Source organism: Pinus tabuliformis, chromosome 8 (genome assembly GCF_031772625.1).
Source record: "Pinus tabuliformis cultivar Carrire ecotype Pingquan chromosome 8, CPIR1, whole genome shotgun sequence".
NCBI lineage: Eukaryota > Viridiplantae > Streptophyta > Pinopsida > Pinales > Pinaceae > Pinus > Pinus tabuliformis.
In genome coordinates this window covers 1,251,239,925-1,251,249,115 of record NC_142294.1, presented here as the reverse complement: position 1 = coordinate 1,251,249,115, position 9,191 = coordinate 1,251,239,925, and positions in this window count along the sequence as shown.

The following is a 9,191-nucleotide window of genomic DNA, read 5'->3' as shown; positions in this document are numbered from 1 at the left end:
GAGCTTAATAGAACTTTTTTTTTTTGGTTGATAAGTGGGTGAATCTTGAAAATCACGTTTACCCCGTGGCTTAGAGGCCACGACTCAAGGGCATCTAAGCCATCAAAGTCACCCAGTGATCGCACCCGACCTGAGCCGCACCAGCAGAAACCATGTTGGATTTTTGGTATCAGCGAGACTAGAACAAATGACCTTTGCTTACGGAGCGCCTTAACAGCATGCTCCTTCACTGCCTAATCTATATCTCTTTGATATGTGATTACTAGAATTTAATTAACACATTGTGTAATGATTTCAAACTCTGAACAAATAAAGGAGGTCGTATCCATTCATATTTTAAAATATATTTTTCGACATTCATTTTGAAAATTGATGCTTAACTAGGACATCATTTGAGTGCTTAAAAGAATTTACTAGTTGTAAACAAATCAAGAAGGTGTAGAGGGTTCCACAACCAATATCCATTATAGTAGGTCGAAAGGATATGTGGAACCCCTTCACACACTTCCTCGTTCCACTATAATATTTTCATGAAATGTTACATAGACTCAATCAAGCTCTCGTGGGGTGGATTTGTTGCTATTAAAAAATTAATTAACATATCTTACGATTAACAAAAGCTTCCCTACGAGTAAATATAAGTATTTTCAACATTTATTTAGCTAAATGATGGGTAATCAATACATTGTTCGAGTGCTTCATATCTTATTAAAAAAAAAATAAGGCTTAGTACTACAGTTAATGAAATCTCCTCTCCGAGTAAACATAAATTTTTTTGAGCATTTATTCACTCAATCGAAGAATAATTAGGACATATTTCAAGTGCTTAATAACATTTACATGAAGACTTTGTGTAATAATTAATAGATATAAAAAAATCAAGAACGTTGTATCCATCAATATTATAAAATAGTATTTTTTACATTTATTTTGTGAATCTATACATAATGAGGACACCTTTTGAGTTTTTGACATTATTTACTGGTTGTTAACAAATCAAGAAGGTGGAGAGGGATCCACACCCCGTTGTAGTAGAATGAAAGGATGTGTGAAAGAGGAATATGTGCAACAACACCTTTTTTTCCTCACTTTTGAAGCTTCACACATGTTCCCAATCCACACATTTCAACCTCCCATAGCACGGATTAAAAGATATTAAAAAAATCAATAGGGCTTAATCCTACAATTAATATAGATCTTAATGACAAGTACTATCCAAATCATAAGCATTTGTACCGGAGTAATGGTGAAATGATCATATATTTAGGGCTTAAGCGAACAAAATCCTAATGAATTTTCTTAATGGTCCTTCTTTCTTCACACTACAGAGTTCTCACATTTACTTTGTCATGCTACATAGTTCTCACATTGTTACCTTGGTTACACCTGAGACATTGAAAGATAGGCTAATTGTATTTTACTATTACTCTTTTGTTGACAACAATAGTGGGAAATAAGAGGAAATTGTAACAAGTTATTATGGTCTAAACATTCTCTAGGTCAAAATGAATGAATGAACCTAAGACAATGAAATATGGAACCTTGTTCAAAATCCATAAATGAAATGGAAGATGAAGCTTAAGTATTCTTGTTTTAGCATTGTAAGAAGAAGCACTCCACAATATATATGCATTATTGAATAAATCCGTAATCTTTATGATGCCAAATTTCCAACTTCAGTACACAAAAGGTAATAAAACAACAAGTTCAGGTGACATCCATGAGAAACTCATAGCTTATAGATGTACTCTTTAGGGGAAGAACATTTAAGGTACTCTTAATCCTATTTTCTTAGATATCGTCTTGTGTGTAAGAGGATGATAAAGGGATTGAGAAGTACTATCCAAATCATAAGCATTTGTACCGGAGTAATGGTGAAATGACCATATATTTAGGGCTTAAGCGAAAAAAATCCTAATGAATTTTCTTTTCAAATCTTAATGACAAGTACTATCCAAATCATAAGCATTTGTACCGGAGTAATGGTGAAATGATCATATATTTAGGGCTTAAGTGAACAAAATTCTAATGAATTTTCTTAATGGTCCTTCTTTCTTCACACTACAGAGTTCTCACATTTACTTTGTCATGCTACATAGTTCTCACATTGTTACCATGGTTACACCAGAGACATTGAAAGATAGGCTAGTTGTATTTTACTATTACTCTTTTGTTGACAACAATAGTGGGAAATAAGAGGAAATTGTAACAACTTATTATGGTCTAAATATTCTCTAGGTCAAAATGAATGAATGAACCTAAGACAATGAAATATGGAACCTTGTTCAAAATCCATAAATGAAATGGAAGATGAAGCTTAAGTATTCTTGTTTTAGCATTGTAAGAAGAAGCACTCCACAATATATATGCATTATTAAATAAATCTGTAATCTTTATGATGCCAAATTTCCAACTTTAGTACACAAAAAATAATAAAACGACAAGTTCAGGTGACAATCATGTGAAACTCAAAGCTTATAGATGTACTCTTTAGGGGAAGAACATTTAAGGTACTCTTAATCTTATTTTCTTAGATATCATCTTGTGTGTAAGAGGATGATAAAGAGATTGGCAAACCATTAGAATGCAATACAAAAACATGTAAATCATTTTCATTACATTTATTCAATACTCAAAGCTTGAAACCATTAAAGGTAATAAATTAGAGAATCTCATGACAACAAGTCTATTTTTTTTTTCGAGAAATACATAAGTATATGTAAAATAAAAAAACCAATCTTAGATTTGTGTTTACTTAGATTATGTAAATGATTTGTGTTTACTTAGATTATGTAAATATGAGAAACTATTTATAAAATAATGTAATCTCACCTCAACAACAACACTATATTAAAAGAAATATGGGAATACTTATATTTTCTATATCTTCCATTTAAAAAAAATCACATTGAATGTAATAAAGCATCAACTCGAATATTTCAAAATTTGATTAATTACGTTGCTCGTTAGTATTGCACGTAATCTAATTACTTGTTACTAATTTCACTATGTCAATATTGAAATTTGAAATTATTATAAAGATATTCTAATTATGAATTAGTTATACTTTTTCCATCAGAATTAATTATTAAAGGAAATCCACATATTGAAACATGTAGATTTACCATGCATATCTGGTCATGGAAATAAATAATTGATAAAACAAGTTTAACTTCATTTAAGAGTTGACTTTGTTACATGGAAATAAAACATAGATATTAATCTAATTATTACTATTGAACTACACCCTAAAATTGAGCACTTTTTATTTTTGTCTAATGATATTAGACATGGTGATAGATAGATGAATAATTGCAACAATGATTGAGTCTACCTCTATGTTGGCTAATATATTTTCTCTATAGCTAACATGAATCATAACAATCGTTCATGTGAGTGGAATAAAATTTGTGCTCATTTTTCCATACACACATTCCTTTGCATAACCTTTCTCCCGCACAGTGCCACGGGGAGGGGACGCAATCATTCTCTACCATTTATTTTTTTTGATAGGTGATCACAACCATTATATCAGGGTGATCCATGGTGACGTGGAGTATAAGCTTGGAAAGACAGATGGATGAGGGCTTTTGACCAGAGGTGATGGACTTCATCAGGGACACAAACGCGTTTATGTTCGGATATCGGATCAAAGACAACATTGTTGTAGGAAACATTTTCGTGTCAATATACTTTCTCATCTTACATTAAATTTATTTGTAATAATTTAGTTGCACGGCTCGTACATTGTACTTTTCGACTTTATGTTTAAAAATGAATAACAAAAATCAACATTAATTATAAGCATTTAAATTTCTCCTTTCAAATTTTTTTAATCTATGTGCCGAAAAAGTGTAAGAAAGGGAATGTGCACGACTGAAATTGGAACACTCTCTCTCCTCCTATATAATCCATTACCCGAAATCATTTTCCTGAGAGTTTACACTTTCTCCTCTAATTTCAATCAACATATGAATGTCGATTGTGAAGTCCAAAAAACACTTTCTTGCTTTTTAACTATGTTTTTTTTCAATATGAGGAGAGATATTTTTTTACAATTGTCTTTCCATTGAAATATATATGGGAAGAATTTTGTTGTGCACTTGAACCTACCACATATGAAATATTCGTAAAATAATACTAATAAAAATGTTTCTAGTTAGGGTATGAGATACCTTCTCCTAAGTTGTTTTGTTATTCAGCCACACTTCTCATGTCAACACTATTAGATTCATGGTCTACCAAAATATGGTGGGAATATTAAGAAGATAATAGTTAAAATGTTAAATACTGTAAAGTTAAAAAAAAAAAAACAAAAACTTATATGCTACTCAAATGGAAGTGTTAGTTATACTCAAGGTCTCTTATACATTCATTTAGATATTCCCTTTTAAAAAGAATATTAAAAAAAAGAATATTAAAAAAAATAAAGAAACAGTTAATAAATTCCTCCTCAATTTCTCCCCCACAATTGGTCCATGAACATAGGGATTTGTGTAAAATAAAGGTTCTCTTCAACATCTCTCATTGCACAACTATATCTATAGTTCCATTTTCTCTCTTTTGCACAACTATATGTGTAGTTGCATTTTTTCTTAATTTAGATGCTCATATTTCTATTACAAATTTTGAAATAATTCCAAATCACAAGTATAGTTGTGACAACTATGATAAAACAATTTCACCAAATAATTACAGCATTGTAGAAAACATTCTACGTGTTTCCATAGTGCACTCAAATATGATGATTGAAAATATGTGGGCTAATCCATATTCATTTCTAGTTGGCCATTTGGTATCATTTCTATTTCAAAAACATATGCATGAATGAAAAATGTGCTAGACATCCATGAAATAGAAACATTTTAAATCATTTGAATTTTCATAAAAATATTACAATATTAAGAATTAAGAGAGTAATTCACTTGGAGTGAATAGGTGTCCATTGAATTGCTATTCTTCAATGTAACTGCATAACACATTGCTTCATCTTATATTGAATTTCAATGAAAGTAACAATAACTAGAGTACTTCTTATTACTCACCATTCCACAAGAGTAAAAAGTTAAAGGAAATGTCTAATAGAGTTCAAGGAAGACTTATGGAAGGAATTTTAAGTTCATATTTATAACTCTTCTGAGCTAAATCCTTTTCCTTCACATGAAACAGTCAGTTTTGTACCATAATTTGTCCATGTGGATGCAATTTATGTTTCCACATTCTTTAGCTTAGTATTTTTTGAAGGAAAATGGTTCATTGTGATACCCCTAGTAAATTTGTCTCCTTTTACTATTTTTACATTGGACTTGTGACTCAAAAGTCAAGTCCAACAAGGAATATCTTATGACAATATACATATTTATTTTGATTAATAGAAGGAAAAAAAGTTTTGTGAAGTATTATTATTGAGAATATATTAAAGGCTATTATTACTGAGAATAGTTGGAATGAGTTATGTATAGAAGGGCATAGGAACAAAGAAACAAAAATCCTAGATTTTTGCCATAATTGAAATTTTGGTTAAGAAGACAACCAAATAGAAAACATGATTGGAGATTAAATTTCATGGGTGGAATTTTTTTAAAGAATATTGTTGGAGATAAAGGGAAGGATATTTAAGGGAAATGCCAGTGGGAGAGAAAGACTAACCTAAACCCAAAATTGGCAGGACATTATTATTGGTTAACTACTTGAATTCTAGGAAGAAATCCTAAGTTGTTTTCCTCATAGGGAGGAGTAGATATCTTGGGGAACTATTAAGAAATATAGTTCATGGTTGGAGAACTGTGGTATCTTCTAATCTATTTCCATGAAACTTTAAGATAATTATATGAATATCTGAAAATTTGTGTTCAATATGTTATTTTTATTGTTGAGGGTTATGAATGAATATATATGATTTTATTATGATTAAAATAACTTTTGAAAATATTGAGGAAATGAGTGAATAAACCCTATTAATGTTTTTTTAATAGACTATATATAGATATATGTGTATTTATATTTGTTTTCGTAAGAAAATGGTGGTGTAGGCTCAAAATAAGCATTTCTATCCTAGAGAAATTGGGAAAGAAAAACACTAATCAAAACTAACCCTAGTATTCATTATAAGTGAATGCGATAGGAAAAAGAGAGGATTTGGCTAAAATAAGGATTGACCCACTTAGAAATGAAACTCGAAATTTACAACTAATATATTTAAAAAGTATTGCCTTTTATCCTCTAAAATTGAGCTCCCTTGTATACTTTAGTAAATGAGAACTAATGCAATACATTAAGTAAACCTTATGCCAGAAGGTTCAAGGGAAAAAAACAAGAATTCTACAAGAATTCTATCGACTAGGAAGGAGACAAGAAGTCCTCCGAAAGATAATAATATGGTTTAAGGAAGAACCATAGTTGATACCATGACAAGGGTCTAAGAGGCATCTAACCTAATTGTGTGTTTATTGGAAAAGAAATAAATAATAACCACATTATTCATGTGATTATGTAAGCATAACTAAGTACAAGCCAAAATATATAATTTAGAAGTCTAAAAAGGATACATTGGCATGCATGAAACAAAAATCAAATGAAAATTAACAATATAGTAAGCCATTGTTCCATTTACAATGTCATATACAACAATAAGGAGAAAATAAATTATATAAATAATCTCTCTTGAAACAAATAATAAAAACTACATGTCTAGGCTTGCAAATTGAGACGAAACCCATATCTTATAATATTAAATTTTTCAAAAATAAGAGGATGAAAACACTCCATTAAAACCCAAGGCTAATGGCTCTATTTTTGGTTCCTCAATTGAACCCAAAAATTTTAATTAAACCTTCAAGAGATTATATAACAATATTTTTGGAAATGGTGTCTAATTAAAAGGGTTTTCTTCCACCCTAAATACAACAAATTCTATATGGCCAACAAGCAATCTGAAGTCAAAGACGACATTTAAAACCTATAAAGGGTATTAGTAAGTACCTCGTGATTGGAAGCATGAATAACAAATTTTACATTCACTTCAACTAAAAATAATTCCTCATAATAAAAAATGAGTGCAACCGTGGGCTAACTTCTGGACATAAGAAGAAACCCCGTATGCGAGCCTGAAATTGCCTAAAATCTCTTACAAGAACATTGTGGGAAATGTTATGGTAAAAAGAGTCTTGCGTGAAAGATGATAGGTGTAAACCTCTACCCCTTTTCCCTGTTGCAGTGGAAAATGCATTAGTATTCTAAATATATATAGAAAGAAAACCATTCTAGGAAGGAACGGAACAGGGTTTTATTTCGAATTGTTTTCTGGAAAAGGAATTAGGTCAGCAGGAATTCCATGAAGGATGTGTAACAATGTCATAATTCTTAACAAGGGTGGAGGAAGTGACACAACCCGTAGATGAAGTTGGGGTTAACTTGCGAGATAGAACCAAAACATGAAATTAGTGAGCACAATTGATGATGGTCAACTATAAGACCTCGTGTGCCAATCTTGTCTCGACAAGATAAAAACCTTCATTCTCTTCAAAATTCTAGCATGATAATGCAACTCTGGTTGGTAGGTCCTTCGAAAGAAAAGAAAAATCCTTGTTATTTTTCGAAAAAAATCCATGTGGTTGCACAACTCAGCTCTTAACCTTTGCAAAAAAAATGAGACCATTACGATGGGAGGCTGAGGGTTGGTAGTTACCCTAATGGTACTGGTATAATCAAAACAAAGGAGAAGTCATTTTCAAAGTAAAACGACTATCTAGGATTTGGTCAAGCTAAGCTAAGGCATATTGTAGTGAGGAGAGAAGCAGCCACACTAACACCAATTTTTCATACTATTTATGCCCTTGAGGAGATGCCTTTTCCGCTTAAATCACATTATGATACATTTGTCTAGAGGGTTCGAACCAACTAGTGTGGGTCATAGTGAGGACAAGTTGAAGAATCAGATCATGGCTGCATGTTAAATAGAGAGAAAAGATCTTCCAACCACTAAGTTTGACCATGAAACAGCTAAATTGACTAGCCAACCGGAACCAAGGGATAAAGACAGGGACCAAAATTATATTTAATAATATTATTTAATTATAATAATTTTATGAGATAAATTTATTCAATGAATTAATACATATTATCATAATATTTTCTAATGTTGTGAATGCTAAAATAATAATTTTATGAATATTTCTTTTAATACTATAATGTTAGTCATGTTTATTATTTCAGTAAAATGTTAACTATATGTATGTTAATAGTGAAACTAGATCTAGGGAATACTAATATTAATAATCAAGTAAAATGCTAACTATATTTATGTTAATATGTTAATAGTAATCTATTAATATTAGTAATAGTATGGATTTATTACACTTAATATTCCTATAACTATAATATTAATATTATAAAATTAATTATTATTTTAAATTATATTATTACTAATGTTATTATTATTATTATTATTCTTACTTAATAATTAATAATAGTATAATAAATCTTGAAGATGAACCACACTGGTTGGTTCGAAAGGGGTTGACAAATGTATTATAATGTGATTTATGCGGAAAAATCTTATCATAAAATTATTATTTTGTTATAATAGTTTCCACACCAAGAATTTAACATGCTACGATGTTACATGCTTTATTATAGTTATTAATAGCTATTATATTTTATTATTGTTTATGAGTTATTATTTATTTGGAAAATTTGATTTCTTACAACATAATTCTACTATTTCTACTCTTGACAAAATAGAGTGATAAAATCAAGAAGTGGATGAAAGGGAGTGATAGGCTTGCAAAGAAAAGAAGATTGCTAAGGTTTGATTGGTTTGTCTAATATTGCACTTAAAATGAGATTACAAGGAATTGTGATAGTCTTATATATGTAATATTTAATTCTATACTTATGTTTTATTTCAAAATAAAGTTTATAATTTATTTATTTAGTTTAAATTAAATGCATGAATATTCTAGATCTAATAGTGTGACAATATTCTTTCACAATGTAATAGATGAAAAAAATTATACAAACCATTTTTTGTTTTACAACTTATGAGTTGTGATTGTAAACCTGATTCTCACAACCATTTTCAATTCTCAATGTTACATAAACTATTACATCCATCTAAATTAAATTGTTCTGAAACATTTATGTTCCATTTAATTTATATAACTTTTAGAATTTGTAATGCCAAAAAAATG